The following is a 21,311-nucleotide window of genomic DNA, read 5'->3' as shown; positions in this document are numbered from 1 at the left end:
TACTTCATTAGCATGGTCCTGTCCGATTCTAGGACCTGCTACCCATAAATCTAGAAGCTCCTGTATGCCACCAAGAGGAAGTTGTGCCACTACTTCGAGTCACATCCGGTGATGATCGTGATGTCCTTCCCTCTCGATGAGGTCGTCCAAAACCAGGATGCCATGGAAAGAATCGCGAAATGGGCACTCGAGCTGATGGGATGGCCATTAAGTCCCAAGTGCTAGCTGATTTTGTTGCAAAGTGGACTAAGGTCCAAACGCCGCCAGCAGTCATCGAACAGGAGTACTGGATGATATACTTCGATGGATCACTGATGAAGAAAGGCGCTAGCGCAGGGCTGGTCTTCATTTCGCCCTTTGGGATACGCATGAGGTACATGGTTTGCATCCATTTCCCCTCCTCCAACAATGTGATCAAATATGAGGCGCTCATCAACGGCATGTGCATCACCATTGAGTTGGGTATCCAACGCCTCAATGTCTGGGGTGACTCCCAACTGGTCATCGACCAAGTCATGAAGGAGTCAAACTGCCATGATGCCAAAATGGCTGCATACTACCAAGAAGTCCACCAGCTAGAGGACAAGTTCGATGGCCTCGAGCTCAATCACATCCCGAGGTGTCTCAATGAGGTGGCCGACGCGCTGGCAAAGGCAACGTCCTTTCGAGAGCTAGTGCCGATGGGCGTCTTCGCTAGCGATCAGCATAAACCCTCGGTCCGCTATGAGGAACCAGAACAAGCTGGTGATGGGCCGCCTACCCTAAGCTCAGGGGCTAACCAGCCGTTGGCTTCATTTGACCCTAAGGTCATGGAGCTTGACGAGGGTCCTACGACAGAGCCTGACCCTCTGATCGACTAGAGGACACCTTACCTCGACTACCTTCTTTGTGAGGCACTACCGACGGACAAGATGGAGGCCCGGCGACTCACGTGCGGCGCCAAGTCTTTGGTTCTGGTTGAGGGCAAACTCTACAAGCGAAGCCACACCGGAATCCTACAGCGCTGCATCCCCATCAAATAATGGAAGCAGTTGTTGAGTGATATCCACAGTGGGATATGCGGTCACCATGCCACGCTTAGAACCCTAGTCAGAAACACATTCTGATAGGGCTTCTACTGGGCGACCATGGTAGCCGACACCGAACAGATTGTACGCACCTACGAAGGGTGTCAGTACTACGCTCGGCAGACCCACCTGTCGGCTCAAGCACTCCAGACGATCCCCATCACGTGGCTCTTCATGGTCTGGGGGCTCGATCTGGTCAGACCTCTCAAAAGAGTGTCTGGGGGCTATACCTACTTGCTTATCACCATAGACAAGTTTATAAAGTGGATAGAGGCCCGACCGATCTCCGCGATCAAGTCTGAGCAAGCCGTGCTATTCTTCATCAACATCATCCATCGCTTTGGAGTCCCAAACTCCATCATCATAGATAATGGCATGCAGTTCACTAGAAAGAAGTTCCTCCGATTCTACGATGAATACCACATCCACATCGATTGGACCGCCAAGGCGCACCCCCGCATGAATGGGTAGGTCGAGCGTGCAAACGGCATGGTCCTACAAGGCCTCAAGCCTAGGATCTTCAACTGATTCAACAAGTTTGGTGGACGATGGATCGCCGAGCTTCCCACGGTGCTTTAGAGTCTAAGGACGACCCCAGCGGGTCCACCGGCTACACACCATTTTTTATGGTCTACGGTTCCGAGGCTATCCTCCCGACCGACCTTGACTATTAAGCTCCGAGGGTTAGGGCGTACGATGAACAGGGGGCCGAGGCATCCCTCGAGGACACCATGGAACAGCTAGATTAAGCGCACAATGTCGCCCTCCTCCGCTCAGCCAAGTATCAGCAAGCATTGCGCCGGTACCATAGCCGTCGAGTGTGGGGTCGGGCCTTCAACATCGGAGACCATGTACTTTGCCTCATCTAGAGCAGAAAGGACCGCCACAAGCTCTCTCCACCATGGGAGGGACCGTATGTCATCGTGGAGGTGCTCCGACCAGGCGCCTACAAGCTCAAGACCATCGATGGTGAAGTCTTTGTCAGTGCCTGGAACATCAAGCAACTACATTGCTTTTACCCTTAATAAACACACACTTTCACTTATTAGTTTCGCTATCAAACTCCCTGACCTTTAGTGACACTCGACCCCAGCACGGCAGGGGGTCGGGCCTCACTTAGGGGCTAATAAGAGTGTACCTATCCGGTAGACATTCTCTATGCCTGACCCTCTCTCGCGTTAAGGCCCAGAAGCAAGGTTTTGCGAAAACAAACGCTGAGTAAACCTAGTCGGACTACGAGAATCCTACGCCTCGACAGCTATGGCATCTTTGCTCACCAGCATGATCAGAGTCTTTTTCACAGCCTTGGCTTTTTAGCCTTAGTTACGGAAAGGGTCGACGCACGTCTAAGAGTGTATCCATCTGGCGAACATTCTCTATGCCCGATCCCCTCTCACGTTGTGACCTAGAGGCTACGGTTGCGGAAACAAATTCTGAGGAAACCTGGTCAGACTGCGAGAAACCTACACCTTAGTGGCTACGGTGCCTTTGCTCACCAGCGTGATCAGAGCTTGTTCGCCCACACCCCGAGCTCTATGGCCTCAATGACAGAAAAGGGTCGGAACGCACTAACCTTTTTATACGAAAAGGGGAGAAAGGCTAAAAATCTGTTAGGCCATAACGAAATTTAAGAACTTGTCCGCTTAAATACAAGTTCACCGTCTGGCGTATCTGCCTAACTGACTTCTTAGGGGGGATGATCTCATCCTCTATCTCCACAGGTCACAAAAGTCTCTCGGATGGCTTGGCTGCTGCTAAGAGATGGGTAAGGAGCAGTAGGATGCCCCATATGGGTTATGCCGACCCCATCACGAACGATGGACCCAGATTCTACTCGAGCATATCTGGTAAGAGCTCTCTGAACATGTCACTCATGCCATTGAGGTAAGTCCTGAGCCAGTAGGTCACCCAAGTCGATCGAACAATTCGGGCCACTGCCGAGAGACGGGTCGCCCTTACTTTACGCGCATTAATTTCACTATCGAGCCCCAACCCCAACAATGGCAAGGGGTCAAGACTCGCTTGGGGGTTGGCAAGAGTGTCTATTCGGTAGACATTCTCGATGCTCGACCCCTTCCTCATGCTAAAAATTAGAGGCAAGGTGTGCGAAAACAAACTCTGAGTAAACCTGGTCGGACTGCAAGAAACCTACGCCCCGGTGGCTATGGCATTTTTTGCTTACCAGCGTGATCAGATTTTTTGTATTCGCACCCCAAGATTTATCCTCCACCTTCCCAAGAAGGGTTTGAGGGGGCTCACCTACGTAATCTCCATCGAGGAGAGGCCGACAGGTCAGCCAAAGTTGATCAGACAGCTTAGGCCATGGCCGAGAGACGGGTAGGGAGCAGTCAGATGCCTCATGCAAGTTACGCCAACTTCGTCACGAATGACGGACCTGGACCCCACACGGACATATCTGGTAAGAGCTCCCCGAACCCATCACTCGAGCCGACAAGGTAAGTTTACCAACCCCCTTTCTTTTACTTTTCCATTACATGATCATTCATTCATCCATACATTCATACATTCATCCATACATCCATACATTCATCCCATACATCCAAGCATTGCATATGCAAATGCTGCATCACAACGCTTCACATCGCGTCATGAAGCGATAGTCGTCTCATTCGATATGAGCGACGACCGCTCGAGGTTCAAAGGTCGGCCCATGAAGGGCTCAAGGCCACCTCGCATCAAATAGAGCTAGGGGAGAAAAACATAGATGAGCCCCAGCGGCCTTGCCCGACTCCGCTCAGAAGTGGACAGGGACATCTAGACCTTTCTCATTTGATCCTAACCTCGAGCCAAGCCCACATAATGTCCATCGAGGAGAGGCCAGCGGGCCACCTGAGTCGCTCTCCGGAGTGATATGGGCATCTACCGGGAGGCAGGTTAAGGAGCAGTGGAATGCCACATGATGGCTATGCCGACCCCATCATCGAATGACGGACCCGGATTCCACTTGAACATGCCCGTTAGCGAGCTCGACGAGTGCGACACTCGAGCCATCGAGGCAAGTGTCATTAGCTCAACCCCTCTAGTTGTGAAAACTGTGGATGGGGCGACGCATGAAACACTGCCAACCCCTACCAAGCCCCATGGGGCTCGGGGGCTCGAGCCGCCCGACCCGAACTCGGGAATCCACCTGACCGGGGTTCGAAGGCCAGCCCGTGAAGGGCGCAAGGCTACCTTGTGTCGAACAGAGCTATGGGAGAAAACATAGATGAGCCCCAGCGGCCTTTGCCCTACCCACTCAGAAGCAGACAATGTCATCTCAACCTTCTCGTTTGATCCTAAACTCGAGCCGAGCCCACAGAATCTCCATCAAGGAGAGGTCAGCGGGCCACCCGAGTCGCTCTCTGGAGCAACACGGGCATCTACCGGGAGGCGGGTTAAGGAGCAGTGGAATGCCACATGAGGGTTATGCTGACCCCATCACGAACGACGGACCCGGACATCACTCGAACATGCCCGATAGCGAGCTCACCGAGCACGTCACTCGAGCCATCGAGGAACTGACGTTAGCTCAACCCCTCTGGTTGTGGAAACCGTGGACGGGGCAACGATCACAAAGATGAGCTAACCCTCAATCGGGCCCCTACTACGTGTGGGGGCTCGAGGAAAGTTGGACTCGCAAGGAGACCGAACGCGCGGTCGCAGAATGATGGCTCAGATCCTAGGGAGGGGGTATGTATGAAAATAAGAGACACTTTCTCCTACTAGTTTCACTATCATCTCCTTGATCTTCAATGAGACCTAACCCTAGCAACGGCAAGGGGTTGGGTCTCACTCGGGGGCTGATAAGGGTATATATACACCCTTTTCTAAAACAGTCGCCGCGCCCAACCTCTTCCTCACGTTAAACCTAGTGGCAAGGTCTGAGGAAACAAACGACTGAGCAAGGCTGGTAGGACTGCAAGAAACCTACACTCTAGTGGCTATGACACTCTTGCTTACCAGTGTGATCGGAGTTTCCCTCCTACACCTCAAGCTCTATGATCTTAACAATCGAAAGACTTGGTCAAATGGAGCAAAATAACAAGTTTGCTTAAAATGATACACAAGGGTCATCACTTGTCCATTGATTACAAAAATGATTATCCGACCTATCTGACTAACTAGCCCCTCTAGGGGAGGACTACGTCTTCGATCCTGTCTGCTAGGTCCTGTGAAAGGGGAGCCACCGCCGCTTCCATCTCCTCCAGCTCGTGGACTTCATAGCCAAGCGCGAAGCCATGGCTCATTGTCTCCAGGTTGATGCTGTCCCCATAATGAGAACAAGCAATCGCAAAGGATTGATTCACCCTGATGCAAAGGGCATTCCTCTTGAGCTGGCGCACCCGAGCCATGATCTGGATGGCATGGGCCACGAGCGAGCGGGTCCCCTCCGAGCTCACCACCTCAAGGTTGTCGCAGACCACTCTAAGAGTGGCGCTCAAGATACCAAGCTCGTCGCTCACCGCCTGGAGATTCCTCCTTGCCTCGGCGAGGTCCACGGCCAGCTCAGCAGAAACGCTCTCAGCCTCCAGCTTCTGGGTCATCGTGTTTCCGAGCTTAGCCTGGAGGGAGCCGACCTTCTGTTGTGCATCGTCGCACTCTTGGTAGGCCTGGTCACGCTCTCGGAAGGCCTAGTCGTGCTCCTCGCAAGATGCGTCATGTTTTGAGCAAAGCCTCTCCATGGTTTGGAGCAGCTCATCCTGCTCCTTGCGTAGCCGAGCGACCGTCATGGCATCTAGCCTCACCCTCTTCTCTAGAGCCACGAGCCTCTCCTCGGCTCCTAGCTTTAGCTCCCTTTCCTTCTCAACCTCGGCCAGAAGGTCAAGGATCCGATGGTGGGTCTCGGTGTCCCTCTGGAGCAGCTCATCCTGCTCCTTCCTGACCTTTGTGGCTTCCTCATCATCCCTCCGCGACATCACTAACAGGGCCTCGAACGCCTTCTCGGCCTCATCAGTGTCCCTATGGGCCTCGGCCACCCACAATCAAAGATTGTCTATCTCTTTGGCGAGGGAGTTAGCTCAGCCACCCTCTGCTAGCCAGCAACAAGCTGAGCGGTCACCTTCCCACGCAGTCATGCCTCCTCGACAAGGTGGTCCTGGGTTTCCTTCTATTCGCGAAGGAACTGAGACTTCCCCCGGCTGCGAGCTATGAGGGACTACAGGGAAACGACGGTCAGAATACAAAAATGTACAAAGAAAAGAAAAGGGCAAGAAATAGGATCAAGCAAATACCTAGCCAGAGGGAATGATGACGTCGCGCAAAGCACCCCTGGCGTGGTCTAGGGCTTCGAGCACGGACGCGATCCCTACGTCGAGGCTCTCCGGCTCCATGCTCTCGATGGTGTTGTCGAGGGTGAAGAGCATCGACGCTAGATCCGATGGATTTGTCCACTGGAGAAGGGGCTCACCCTGTGTTGGTGAGCCGCTACCCACCGATGTCAGGGCTAGGGATGACTCCCCGTCGGCTCCAAGCACCACCAACCCCTCTCACCACGACGTCCCCACCGACAATGGAAGTGGTCAGCGGTACGACCTCTGGGGCCCCTTGGCCATGTCCCCCTCCAACTGGCCCACACCAGACTCCATCGCCTGGGCCGCCGATGGCATAGGTCACACCGGTGCCTTAGGCGCTTCCACGATAGTGCCCAACTATGACCCGCCTGTCATAGCCGCCACCACCTCCACCTGCAACGGCGAGGTCACGACCTACTGCTTCACACCCGTGACTGTCGGTGCCACGAGCGCGGTTGATAGCCCCATCCGTCCTGTCGTTGGCAATGGTATCGCGGCCATCTCTTACTGCTCTGTGACCTCCGAAGGCGCCCCTTGAGCCCCCGCATCTGCCCGTCCTACCAAGGGCACGGGCACCACCATGGGCGGTGCCTGACCAACTGGCGATGCAGTCACACTAGTGCCGCTCTCACCCAAAACAGGTGTGACGCCAGCCGACGGCTGCCGCCTCGCTTGAAGGGTGATGCTCTTCTTCAGTGCCAGCACCAAAGGATTACGCTGCCTCCCGATGCTGCATGAGATGAAAAGCATAAGTCACGATGAAATCCAACTAGAACAGGGAAAACATAATAGCAGATTACTCACCTCAGCGCCGTCGAGCGACAGATACGTTTGGGGGGCAAACCCCTCGACCTCTGCTCTATCTTGTCGGGGCAAGACCATTTCAAGCCCGCCCCATGCTCCTCGATAGAGGGGCTCACTCCTCTTGACTCTTGGGGTGCGACAGTGGAGCCGCCCTCCTCCAATGGCATCTCAGGCATGGTGGCAGAGCCACCCATCCATATTGACTTCTGAGGAAAGCCAACGGTATGTCCTGCCTCCGTCGGCGCCCCGGACATACCCTCCCCTCTGTGGAATGGGAAGGGTGTCGACTCCTGCAAGGATGAACCAATACTTGTCAGTGCATCCTCGTTCTCTAGGATGTCCCACTTGATGTCGTCAGTTACCTCATCATCGCTGTCGGTTCCCTCCCCCCGTTCCCACGCCTGTAGCTTCCGCTGCCTCTTCCTCTTCTTGTCCTCCTTTGCCTTCCTCAGCTGCTCGCCCTCGGCACAATTTGCTGCCCTCACGGATGAATCCCTCGGCAATAGAGCCAAGTGATCCATGAAGATGAGGTCCGTCAGCTGGTCCACCCCTCTCAAGGTTAGTATCGAGTGGTCAGGAAATCAATTGAAGAGAAGGCAATAGAAGGGGAAACTTACTAAGATGACGTGGCCTGGTTCTGGCCACATCGGAGGATGGGCCAGCACTAGGTAGACAAAATCAAGGGGGGCACCTGTGTCATCCCACGAGAGCTCCATTGCCTCCTTGGTGCGTTGCGTGATCTCAAAGTTAGGGAGCGCCCCCTCAATGAGCGCCATTCCGTCGAACGACGCCTCAGGCGCTATTGCATACAGTGGGAGCACGTGTGTCATCAACGGCGCCACCCTCCTTACGTGGTAGGCCCCGATGATGCCTGACCCCTTCAAGCCATTCTCCTTGAGGAAGTGGATGGCTGTGATGTGGTCTCGGATCTTCTTCTTGTCCTTCTCTGGGACACCCCACTTCCTCCATGACTCTGGGGCCTCTTCGATTAGGAGCCTAGTGAACTCTGGTAGAGGGGTGACATCATCATTCTTGAGGTAGAACTACTATGAGTGCCACCCCTAGTTGGACGTTGATAGCTACGTCGATGGGTACTCGCCTACCCGATTGTTCTAGAGCTAGATGCCAATGCACCCCATCAGCGTGTGCAGCTCCTGCCTGTCGCTCTTCTCCCTCTTCTTTTAGAGGGTGACAGCGAAGAAGTACCTCCACAAATCGAAGTGGGGGTTGATCCCTAGGAACCCCTTGCATAGGGCGACAAACGTCGCCATGTGCTGGATCCCATTGGGATTGAGATGCTACACTTCGATCTTGTAGTAGGGCAGCAGCCCCCGAAGAAATCTATGGGCAGGGGTCATGAACCCACGCTTGTGGAAGTGTGCGAACGACACCACATAGCCATCATGTGGGGATGGCATGTCCTCCTCAACGGGTAGCAGCCTCTCCTCAGCCACGGTCCGCACACGGAGAAGACCGTGATGAACAAGGCCCTCCATGAGCTGAAAGGTGATGTTAGAGTGGCACCATGGATCCATTGTAGATGGGGGCGGCTAGATGCGAGATCGACGACGGTGGGGATGCGGAGACAGGAAGCCCAAGCGATTGGTGGCAGCGGTCGTGGCTGCGGAGGCAAGGTATGGAATCCGGGGGTGAACCCTTTGGTCTTATAGGGGTGACAGATGTGAGGAAACCAACTGCCCACTGAGATCTCCACGCCTGCCATAATCTACCACAACGTGCCACCATGGGTCATGCACACGCAATCTCTGTCCATTCCCTTGGAAAACTCACCGGACGTTTTGCCTCTCCGGACGGGTCATGACTCATCACGGGTAAGAGGAATATGGACCTAAAAGCGCCTCTACGGACCGATTGGCCCCAGGAGTTCGTAGGTCAGCCCATAGATGCATTTGACAACCGCTCTAGGCACCCGTAGGATGAGAGGTGGAAAGGGATGGGCTCGCTAGTAGCCAGCACCCAGGCGCATGAGCGTCGCGGGCATCTTGGCCCACGGTTGAGTCTCGGTCGGTTATGATCCATGGTTTTTCTTCGAAGAAAGGCACTTAGCCCTTGGGACCGGTCGAACGGACCCAAGAACTATATGGATTGACCACTGAGAATTTGGGGCCAGTCACCAAGCTGACCCAAGCCGGATCCCCCCGAACAGGATGTCGGGGGCCCCACTCAGACTAGCCCATTAATAGCTCACCGAGTGCCATGATTCATCCTTAGAGAAAAATGATGGCACGGCTCGGCCCCTTTGTTTTTATTGGAAAAAACACTTGAGGGAAGATAGTTGCAAAAGAGGAGCCAATCCTCGACCAGACCCCTGCCATGGGAGGTGGCTCGAGGAAAGGGGATCGCCACCCCCAGGTCTCGCTGTGGGCAATAAAAGAAGGCCAAGGCCTTTAGAGTCCTCCGATTCGGAAGAGCCTTCAAAGGAGTATTCTACTCCTTCGTAGGCTCGGGGGCTATTATCGGGGACCAATACTAGGGTGCCCGAAGAGGAGGAGCTAATAACCATCAATATTGATTCATCCGAGTAGTTGGGAGCGCAACTATAGCTCCAACCGACCCCTAGGTATGCAAGCTCTGCCTCGCCCGACACCAAGGTTGCAGGCTCCTCCTTGCCCGACCTCTGAGGGCTGGCTCCACCTCGCTTGGCTTTTGAGGACTAGCTCCGCCTCGCCTGACCTCTGAGGGTTGGCTTCGCCTCGCCCTACCTCTAAGGGCTAGCAACGCCTCACCCGGCCTCTGAGGTCTGGCTCCACCTCGCCCGACCTCTAGGGGAGGACTCCGCCTCGCCCGACCCCTAGGCCACAAGCTCCGCCTCGCCCGACCCTCGGGTTTGTGCTCCACCTCGCCCGACGGCGGCCCATACCGTCGACCAACCACTCCAGGACCCAACGAATGGGCTTGGGTCAAAACTCTGACACCAGGGAGGTGGCTGGCATGCCCCGATATGACCCGTGGCTATGACGGGCCATACTGGGGGATTCACATCAAGAACAGCGTCAGGCGTACTGGTGTTGTTCTGCCTAACCCCCCGCGAACACTGACGGACGCGTTAGTTCACCACGATGTTCACTAGGATGGAGTGGAGCACCATGACCGGCATATGACGCCTGTGCATGGCCCTGGTGATGGATAGGACCGCGAAGCGAAGCTGTTCCTGTTGACGTCTACAGGGTCAGTGGGACCCGCATGAAGAAGAAGAAGGACCCGGTGATCCTAAAGGCCTTTCTCTCTCTCTCTCTCTCTCTCTCTCTCTCTCGTTCTTATGTTGTAACCCTTGCTTTCCCTTGGCCTATAAAAGGGAAAGCAGGGCATCCCATAAGGGGCATCGTGACACATCACTCGAACCAACTCGGATCCATCAAACCCCGGACCGATCAGAACATACAAGCATACAGTTGAGAAGCGACCGAGTTTTTAGCACCCATTCGCTCCTCTCCCCAGAGACTTGGGACCTATCCCTCTCTCGACCGTTTGTAACCCCTACTAAGAACTTTCAGTGCTAGTAACATGAGCAGCAGCAATGAACTAGACGTAAGGATATTCTACCCGAACCAGTATAAACCTCGTGTCCTCTTAGCACACCATTCGAGCTAGACATGCAATATTAGAAATTTACTAGTCAGTGGCAACTCGAAACACCGACACTTTCTGGGCTGCCACTTCAATAATGTGCTGCAATGGATCAATTGCCAGGATGAATAATAACGGGGAAAGGGGGTCACCCTGCCTCAAGCCGCGTGCATGCAAGATCTCCTGGGTTGGCTGGCCGTTAACTAGGACTTTAGATGATGCGGTTCCAAGCAGTGTTGCTATCCAATCTCTCCATTTATTGCTAAATCCCAACGCCTCCATAACCTCTAGTAAAAAACTCCGTCCTATGGAACCAAAAGCCTTTGAAATATCTAACTTTATGAACAGAGCTGGTTTCTTTCTTTCGTGGAACACTACCCTAGATCTGGACAAAGAATTTTTTTGGCAAGCATGTACACCCAAATTAGGACCCCACACAGGATCTTAGGTTTTTCTGATCATTTTTTTATTTATTATATTTTTCTCTGTGCCAAATGAGACAAAAGAGGGTGAATTTCATCTTGGACCTAATAGATTTTTTCATCCACCTCCACAAAATTCTTATCCCTAGGGCACATTAGAGCCTGTGTAAAAGTTTGACACCATTCCAGATCTTTTCATGGGTAGACTCAGTTCAACCTATAATTAATAGGTGTCGTCGCGTGGAAATTCAATTAAACCTCAGAAAGTAGCAAACCATCTCCGGAAAATCCCGAACTTGGTGTTTCCTTCACACATGGCACATGCAAGCCTGAGAACAATTTTGAGACCAATACGACACTAAAATGTATATTTCTAGTTGCCCAACAAATGTTACACGAATTACATGCATGACAATAATTAAACACACAAAGCCATACATATTAAAATTAGAACCCAATTAAACTACGACCTTAGAAACATAGCTAAATAAACATTAATTACTATCAGAATCACTGCCGGGATCGATCGAGCCACGCACACTAACATGCCTCTATAGCCATATATGGTAATTGATGTCACAGATTATGTATCTGCTTGTATCGATAAAGTCCAATGCCCGAATGAGTACACTCCCTCGTGCCTCACAATACTGAAAGAATGGTCGGCCATAGATGTAACCTACTGAACGACCACTGCCCCTATTAGTAATCCTTATGCAGTACTGGTATCCTTCTATAGTGAGCTGGCCGAGGTTTTCATTGCAGAAGTCCCAATCGTACCCGAGTTGCTCCGTAGCTTGGTCTAGAATGGCCCACAAGCCACATGCAGCATAGGTAAGGTCCTGTAGCGCAATCTACATGCAGAGAAAAAGAAAAAAATTAGAGAATGCTATTACAATAATAAACAACAAATAACCACAACTCAGGTATAAGTGACCATTTTACCACATCCGCATGGTTATAGCTCGCAAACCATTCGCTTGCTTGCGGGACGGGGACATCACCAGCATTCAAAGCAAGTGCCTTTGAAGTGCGAGAAATCAGACACATCATAGCAAATACGTCGAAGTGCCTCTAAATAGATGCGCATGACACTTAATTGGGCACTTATCATGTCCGGGCTTTGTATTCTCATCCCATGGATATGGTTCCGATGATTTGAACCTCTTACAGGGATGAAAAAACTGAGTTCACACGTCCATAGCCGACCACTTGCATTAGATGTCGTGTTCTCGATGATGTCTAAGATAAAGAATCAGCTAAGTAATATTCGCAGCCAATCTATAGGGGATGACATATATGCATGCAACAATGATATTAAACTAATTACACTTATTTGTTACCATCAAAAAACAAAAGATGTTGGAAAATATTTCATACAATAGCTGGAATAGGGAACCGTGGAATGGCCACATTTGGAGCGAATGGCTCATCGCCAGGGTGGAAACCTGGTTCTTGTGGTGGGGGAGGTCTGTTGTTCATACCACCGGATCGATAAAATGCAAAAAAATATGAACAAAAAATATATGCAAAGAAACATGAATATAAATATAGATCAAATGAATATAGATAGAATATTGGAGAAGACAACATATCAATACCATTGAAAAATGCAGGAGCCATGACCAAATCACATAGAGAGAGAGTGGATGTCTTGAGAAGTGAGAGTGAAACATGAGAAATGAGACTGAGAGAGTTCGTGGGTGGGTGGGATCGATGTATGTGGCCGGCAGTTTGTTTTATATAGGGGGGCATGGACATCACTGCCAGTTTTTAAATAGAACCGACAGTGAAGGTGGCTATCACTGCCAGTTTCTAAATAGAACCGACAGTGAAGGTGCATATATGTAAAGGATATATTTATTTCGATACTACAGTGGGAAGGTTTTAACAAGAACGATATATTTATTTAGGTAGTAATGAAATACATCAAAAACTTACAAAAAATTAGAAATAAGTTACATATACGATAACCAAGACCTTACACTAAAATTCCATATACGATAACAAAGACCTATTTGCGTATAGGTCAATGTTACCATCAATGTGTATCAACATATTATAATTTAACCACCTCAGTAGCATTTTTCTTGCACCAACTAGGGTTCAAACAACAGCACCGAGGTGGTCTACGAGCTATACCGGTTGGAGATGATAAGGTGGCATCGATGAATCCATGCCTCTATTGTACATTGCCTTTTTCTCAGTACAGTCCAGAGCACATCGGATTCAGCTCGGCACCACAGCGGATGGCTCTATGAACCTCATGGCATCTCCAATCTTCGGTGTTGCTCTATCTTCAGTAGCATTCTTCTAGTACCTCATGTGTGCACCATTTTGGTGGACTACGATGCATAACGATATCTGTGCTTTGTTGTGAGAGGAAAACATTGTATCATGGCTGATAAGGCCTGGCTAAAACCAACATGCATGGAGATGCTAGCTCCTGGCCGAGGGCCATTTTATAAGGGCTAGCAGTCGGGTATATTTTTATTTCTGCACTAAAGTTGTCGGGGTAGGTGGGAGCAGTGTTCCAACTGTTGTGGTCATGGGAGCACTATTGGCATGTGAGGAGCATCTACACATCACTGTCGGTTTTAGTTTAAAAACCAATAGTGAATTGGTCCTTCTGTGTCGGTTTGAGCAACCGACTATGATAGAAGCTATCACTGCCGGTTTTAAAACCAAAACCGGCAGTGAAGGGCCCTGCCGCCATCTTTTAGTAAAAAAATATAAAAAAAACACTGTTGGTTTGGAGCCTGCCATCATAGCATTTTTGTAAAAAATATAAAAGAGTTTGGCCTGCCTGAGATTCGAGCGCGGGTCGCGGGGTCGAGAGTGCGCGGCCTTAACCGCTGAGTTAGGATAGAGAGTTCGGTTAGAATGGTTTTATTTTTTTTTCTTTTATCCCATCGTAATGCACTACTAAATAATAAATGCAAAATCAAAAAAGTTTGGCCCGCCTGGGATTCGAGCGCGGGTCTCAGAGTATAGAGTGCGCGGCCTTAACCGCTGAGCTAGGACAGGGAGTTCGCTTAGTTTGTTTTTCTTTATTAATTTATTAATAGAAATAATGCAGTTAGTTTATATTCTACAATAACACAAAAATTTGTGTCTTGATTATTTAATTCTATGATAATTAATTAATGGTCTATAATTATCAAATAATAGTATTTGTGAACATCATCTTAATATTTGATTACATAGCCAATAATTAAATTGTAGAGATGCACACAAAATATAAATTAAATATTCAGTGTGAATTACTGATACAACGTCTACATAATGATTACATAGTTAACATTATCTAACTATCTTTAGGTGCATCAACAATGAGGGCCTCATTGTGATCAATTCGTACGTAAGCAGGTTCATCACCCTCTTGAAGGATAGGTAGGGGTACGTTCGCCCCGAATGGATGCATTTCCTGATAGCCCCTGTAGTCTTCTTTGTCCATCACTCCATCGACACAGACAATCTTCCTTTTCCCTTCTAGGACTACTTTTAGCCTTCCTTTTGTCTTGTTGTCCCTTGCATAGAAGACTTGCATAACATCTCTTGCAAGGACAAAGGGGTCGTCTCTGTATGCGGTCTTAGTGAGATCAACGGTAGTGAACCCTTCGTTGTCGGTGTTGATTTTCTCGAGCCGGACCCACTGGCAGCAAAAAAGAGATGCCTTCAATGGACCGTATGCTAGCTCTCATATCTCCTCTATGAAACCATAGTATGTCGCCTGCATGTTGCCATTTTCATCGTGAGCATCAAAACGAACACCACAATTTTGGTATGTGCTCTTTCCATCTTGCTTTTTTATGTAAAATGTGAATCCATTGATCTCATACCCTTGGTACTTAAGATATGTACTCGAAGGTCCCTTGGCTAAGGCATCCAGTTGATTACCCAACTTTATTACAAGCAAGCGACATCGCAACCAGCTGATAAATTCCTCCTTATGTTTTTATCCAGCCAAGCCTATGACCTGCTCGGATACAGAGTTTGCAGCGATTGCCTATGCTCATTAATGTATGGCATCACACCCTCGACTTGCTGGAGAACAGCAAACTATGCCTGTCTGAAAGAAATAGGGTCGTCTACTGTAACAGATTTCTCCCCGATCGTTCCTTTGCCATGTAGTCTTCCCTCATGACGAGATTCTAGAACTCCGACCCTTTTGATGTCCAGATAATATGTGCAGAACTCAATGGCCTCCTCCGTTGACCATCCTTCAACCATGCCCCCTTCTGGCCTAAATCTGTTCCTAACATACCTCCTGAAAACTTTCATCAATCTTTCGAAAGAGAACATCTGATGCATGTACAATAGGCCAAGAGCTCTAATTTGGTCAACAAGATGAATGAGCAGATGCAATAAGATATCAAAATAAGTCGGCAGGAAATGCATCTCAAGCCTAATGAGAGTTTTGTCTATGTCCCGCTGCAGCTGCTCTAGCGTGGACACATCAATGACCTTTTTTGAGATCGCGTTGAAGAACGAGCAAAGCTTTATGATTGGGGCACAGACCTTTGGGGGGAGGATACCACGTAGGGCATCAGGGAGCAGCTGAGTCATAATGACATGATAGTCATGGGCCTTCATAGGGCCATAGTTGAACTTGAGTTCTCTCATGTTCACTAGCCTCTTCGGGTTTGCACAGTAGCCCATTAGGACTTTGAGTTCATTGAAGAAAGAAATAAGCGCACGCTTTTCTTCCTTCTTCCATGTCCATGACGCAACCAGAAGTTTGAACTGGCCATTCTCTAGCTCCACGGGATGCAGCTCCTTCCTGATTCCCAAGTGTTGCATGTCCAGGCGTGTGGCTAGTGAATCCTTCGATGTCCCCCCGGTGTCCATCAAGGTGTTAAGAGTGTTAGCGCACATGTTTTTATTGATGTGCATGGGATCAAGACAATGGCGTACACTCAGAAATGGCCAGTAAGGTAGTTTCTAGAAAACCAATTTTTTCTTCCAAACGCTCCCATCAGGCGCTGCTACTGCATTGTCCCCCTTCCCAAGGACAACCTCCAGTTTGTTGAGTTCTCAAAGTATCATAGGCCCGTCTCGATATTTTGGAGCTAAGCATTTCTCAATAGTACCGTTGAAATCTTTTCTATTCCTGTGGTAAGGGTGATCCTTAGGTAGGAACCTACGGTGTCCCATATAAACTATCTTTGAGTTATTTGGTAGATTTACCGCATCGGTGTCGTCCAAGCATTTGACACATCCAGTATAGCCTTTTGTCTTCTCTCCGGACAATGAACCTCGACCTGGCAGGTCGGTGATTGTAGCGATAAGTACTCCATTGATCGTGACATGTTCCTTTTTGTACTCGTCCCAAACATCCGGCACACCCTTTTCAAACATCTCCACTAGTTCATCGATCACTGGTTCTAGAAACACATCGATGTCATTCCCAGGTTGTCTTGGCCCTTGGATCAGTAGTGGCATCTGGATGTACGACCGCTTCATACAGACCCAAGGTGGAAGGTTGTATATACAGAGTGTCACTGGCCAGGTGCTATGATTGCTTCTAACCTGGTCAAAAGGATTCATCCCATCTGTGCTCAAAGCAAACCAAAGGTGCCTTACCTCTCCATCGATGTCCTTATAGAACATAGTATTGATAGTCCTCCAGTCATGCCCATCGGTGGGGTGCCTCATCATTGTATCTTTCTTATGCTCTTCGCCATGCCAGCACAACAGTTTGGCTAACTTTGCACATACAAACAGCCTATGCACCCAGGGAGCTATAGGGAAATACCAAACGACCTTTACGGGACCGCCTCTGGTCTTGGTACCCTCATCTGATGGCCCTTCCTTGTACCATGGAGCTTCACACTTGGGGCACCTGTCTAAGTCTTTGTATTTTTCTCCATGGTACAATATGCAATCATTGGAACTGATCGAAGCCGATGGGGCAGATCATTTGCTTGGCCAAGTATGTCTTTTCTGGCAACTCATTTTTTTTCTGGGAGCATTTTCCTTATTATACCTAAAAAACTGATCGAAGCATTTATCACTCAATCTGTTTGTCGATTTGAACTCTAACAGCATGATGTCGGCTTCCAGTTTGCTCATTGGACAATTCCTATACAATGGTGTTTTGCCATCTTATCTTATTTTCTCTAGCTTTCTCAGCTGTCTTTCACTAAGACATCCGGTCTCTACATTAAATAGCAGCTGAGAAATGTCATCGTTATCCTCGGTGTCGTCAGCTAGCGTGTTCTTAAACACATTATTAACTGTGGCCATAGGTTTTGTGTTAACACCGGGTTCCTCATCAGCATCGTGGATGGCTACGTTAGGCATGTCCACATCATCATCGTTTTCCTGCAGAACATTCACACCAACCTCGCCATGCGTAGTCCATATCGTATAGTTTGGCATGAACCTCCTGGTAATCAAGTGCGATCATATAGACTCAATTTGACAAAAGTTCCTATGATTCTTGCAATCTTTGCATGGGCAGAAGACAGGGTTCCCATTCCTAGCATGGGCTTTGGCATCGGTGATAAACTGGCTGACGCCATTCATGTACCGCTTGTCCGTTCGGGACAGATGCATCCACTCTCGATCCATCTCTGCACAAAAAAAAATGCTGAGACAGTAATTACAAAGAATTAATAAGAAATCGAGCTTCATGAACAACAATTGTAGCTCGAAAGTACCATTTTTGGAAAACATTATTGTACACTAATTATTGGAAAATTGAAATTAGTAGCCCCGGTCCTGTAAATTGAAAATCATAGTAAAAAATAATTATTGCACAATATTAAAGAACAACTATTCTACTCTACTTCTAAGAACTAATTATAGCATCACATACACTACTAGATTCAGGTTCTTTGCCGAGTGCCTGAGGCACTCGACAAAGGCCAAATTGCACTCGGTAAAGAACATACGGCAAAAAATTGATCGGCAAAGATCTCTTTGCCGAGTGTCTTTTATCGGGCACTCGGCAAAGGCTTTGCCGAGTGCCCCGGAGGCACTCGACAAAGAAAAGCGACCGTCAAGGCGCCGGCCCCGTTCACGGTGGTTTTGCCGAGTGCCAACCCTGCAGGCACTCGGCAAAGATTTTTTTATTTTTTTAAAAAAAAATTCTTTGTCGAGTGCCCCCTGGCCGGCGCTCGGCAAAGTTTGAATTTTTTTAAAATTCTTTGTCAAGTGCCCTCTGGCCGGCACTTGGCAAAGTTTGAATTTTTTTTAAAAAAAATTCTTTGTCGAGTGCCCTCTGGACGGCACTCGGCAAAGTTTGAATTTTTTTTAAAATTCTTTGCCGAGTGCCCTCTGGCCGGCACTCGGCAAAGTTTGAATTTTTTTTTAAAAAAAATCTTTGCCGAGTGCCCTCTGGTCGGCACTCAGCAAAGTTTGAATTTTTTTAAAAAAAAATATTTGCCGAGTGCCCTCTGGCCGGCACTCGGCAAAGTTTGAATTTTTTTTAAATTCTTTGCCGAGTGCCCTCTGGCCGGCACTCGGCAAAGTTTGAATTTTTTTTAAAAAAAAATATTTGCCGAGTGCCCTGTGGCCGGCACTCGGCAAAGTTTGAATTTATTTTAAAAAAAATTCTTTGCCGAGTGCCATGGTCATGGCACTCGGCAAAGCTGGAAAAATGGTTTTCTGAGCGCCCATTTTTCTAGCTTTGCCGAGTGCTGTGACCATGGCACTCGGCAACGGGGTCCTTTGACGAGTGCAACACTCGGCAAAGTGACCCAAAACAGCAATTTTTAATTTTTTTTAAAATTCCATCATGACAAATAAATTCATACAAATATATATCACATATATATCTCATCCATCACATATATATCTCATTCATCACATATATATCTCATCCATCACAAATATATCTCATCCATCCACACATCCATCCGCACATATCATATCCATCACAATATATATCACATATATAATAATAAGTGCTCAAGACCATCTAAATAAATCCACAAGTCCATCAAAGTTCACAAGTGCATCACAAGTATATCACAAGTCCATCACCAAGTGAACAACAAATGAAAAAAATACAACGTGCACTCATCTCGGGCACTGCGACTGTGGTGAAGGTCCGTCATTTGGAGGTGCATGAGGTGGATTATTCGAACCACCGTCAGATGGAGACTGCACAAGGAGAAAAGATTGAGGTAGATTAATGTAAGACAAGATTATTTGGATAGCTAATCTAGGAAGGTAGAGGCCATACAAGCAAAGCACAAGTGAAAGTAAAAACTTACATACTCATAGGAGTAGCTGCAACTGCAGGACGCGGAGGTGGAGGTGGAACCAACAGCCCAGCTGGTAGAGAGAAGCCCACACATTGCCCAAGCCCTTGTAGGAACTCCGTAATGTCTGTCAGCCTCTGTGCCTGGGCCTGCCGCTCGGCCCGCTCAGCCTCCAGCTAGGCCACCATCCTCTGGTGCCCGGCCTCCAGCTCCTGACGTTGCCTCATTTCTTGTTCCAGCCGGGCCTACAATATTTCACTCCAATGTTTCAGTAATGCAAAGCTAATTAAGGTGTGTAAAGATCAATGTATGACGAGTAAAACAGGAATAACCTCGACTGTGTCGACCCGGTGCTGTGTAGCGGTCGACCGTGTGCGAATGGCTGAGCTCTCGCTCGTGCTCCGTGCTCGGATCTGGGAGAGAGAGAGGGAGTAGAGGCCGTGTCGATGACGTCGTCACTAAGCCAGAACCGCCCATGCTTCTTACCTTGCCCCGCCCTCATGACGACCTCTCCATCGAAGTCCTGGGTGCTCGGATCATGGTCTGACCCATGGAGCGACCTCGCCACCTCAATGTACTCACTGATGTGGGAGTGGACGCTCGGGTTTGTGTATGCCTCGGGCGGGTCCTCCAGGTTGAAGGAGACGTCGGACGTCGCCTTGCCCTTGTGGGCCATACACCATGCCTAGAAGTCCGAGCAAGTCTGGCCACTATGTGACGCTGACTGTGAGAAAGACAGCACGATGATTAGAAATCAAGCAGAACTGAGCATCACAATAGATAAATGAATTCGCGTACCCATGCATGTTTGTATCCGGCGAGGCTGCGGCTGCCTTGATGGTGTGCTGGACCTTGCATCTGCAAATGACGGTCTCGAGCATCCCTGTGCATCTTGAGGTACTCCTCCATGAACCACCTCTCCACCATCATCGCCCAGCACTTGGGATACGCTTGGCACCACCAGGGAATCATCTATACGTCATCAAGTATTGCACATATAAGAAGATTAAATTAAGCCAACTTAATCTCAAAACGAATCAATATTGATGTTCTTCATTTACCTCAAGGTAGTGCTCTCGGGTCAGCTACATCTCTCTTGCGTCTTTCTTGGTTTTCCTCTCTCCAAGCTTCGACCCGCAGTAGGTTACGATGGCCTAGATGCGCACCTCGTGATGCATGTCGGAGACGAGTTTTTTACAGGCTTTGGTAGTCACCTACTCCGCTCTGGCCTCAAATCCCTCCTAGCATCTGTTATAAGTCTGAATACAAAAGAGATGTATCCATTCATTATTTCAAGAAAAGTCCAATGAATGCGACGTATTGAGCAATGTTGTGCGAGGGAGACTTACCCAAAACTCTACCTTCACCCGCACCGCCTTGTTGGGGTACTCCGCATCGGTGGCGATGGCGTAGTGGTCAAACGAGTAGGCCGGCTCCGTCTTCGATGCATACGTGACAATGTCGGGGAAGTGTTGCCTACATAGAAGACCCAGGATGCCGTTGACTAGCCGTGCGCAACCACCCGACACAACCACCCAGTTCCTGCACAAGTAATTAAGAAAAAATATTAGTTTTTCGTCATATCATATGAAGTAGTGGTGATAACATATAACGTTACTTACTTTTGCCCTTCGGGGAGAATCACTGGGCGTTGGTGAGGAAGCAGAACCAATGGGAGGCTCGCGGGACCTCGCAAGTAGACACTCGAAGTGGAGTCGGAGGAAGGGGAACCCGTGCCTGCTGCCTCCAACTCATCGTCCTAGTGCGGCCCCTCCTCCTCGTCCGTCTGCCGAACCAGCTCATCGTCCGACTCATCCACGGGCGCCACCTCCTCCTCCGGCTCCTCCTCACGCGGCGTGGGAGGAGACAACCCCCTCCTACGTCTAGTGGTCCTCCTCCTCCTCCTGTCTGATCCCTCCGGCGCCC

The 21,311-nt window shown here is 49.4% G+C and overlaps 1 pseudogene; it reads left to right on the top strand.

Annotated features, from left to right (window-relative positions):
• LOC136488334 (uncharacterized) overlaps nt 1–21,311 on the top strand; it is a 52,082-nt pseudogene that overhangs the window by 16,001 nt on the left and 14,770 nt on the right.

Source organism: Miscanthus floridulus, chromosome 10 (genome assembly GCF_019320115.1).
Source record: "Miscanthus floridulus cultivar M001 chromosome 10, ASM1932011v1, whole genome shotgun sequence".
NCBI classification, from domain to species: Eukaryota; Viridiplantae; Streptophyta; class Magnoliopsida; order Poales; family Poaceae; genus Miscanthus; species Miscanthus floridulus.
The sequence above is the reverse complement of the archived record's forward strand: the minus strand, read 5'-3'. Positions and strand labels throughout refer to the sequence as shown.